Source organism: Protomyctophum bolini (genome assembly GCF_963924005.1).
Source record: "Protomyctophum bolini genome assembly, chromosome: 4".
Taxonomy (NCBI): Eukaryota; Metazoa; Chordata; class Actinopteri; order Myctophiformes; family Myctophidae; genus Protomyctophum; species Protomyctophum bolini.
The window spans coordinates 41,375,112-41,375,529 of record NC_137865.1 but is presented as its reverse complement, the minus strand read 5'-3'; positions in this window follow the sequence as shown (position 1 = coordinate 41,375,529).

Here is a 418-nt window from a genome sequence, read left to right as displayed (position 1 = left end):
GTGCTTGCGCACATTGTTAGATTCAGAAATTCATTGTGCAGGGGACAGCTACAGAGAGATACTGTATGCATTTAGAAAAGGCTGCCGGGCTGCCCACAGAGGCACCGATGGCCTTGTGGTTAACCCATTCTGACCGGGCACCCATTTTGGTGTTGGCATCATGTTATGCTTTAGCTATTGAAAAATAGCAGATCTACAAGCTCGTATCGCGCCACCGAGTGGCGCGATACGAGCTTGTAGGTCTGCTATTTTTGAAAAATTCGAAGAACGACTGACATTTTTAGAATCTGATCTCAGGTCAGAATGGGTTAATCAGACCAGTGTGTGTCCCGTGGAAACCTCGTATGAATCTGATCTCAGGTCAGAATGGGTTAAGGTACCATATACAGTATTAAAGGCTCTGACAGCAAAGCAACGG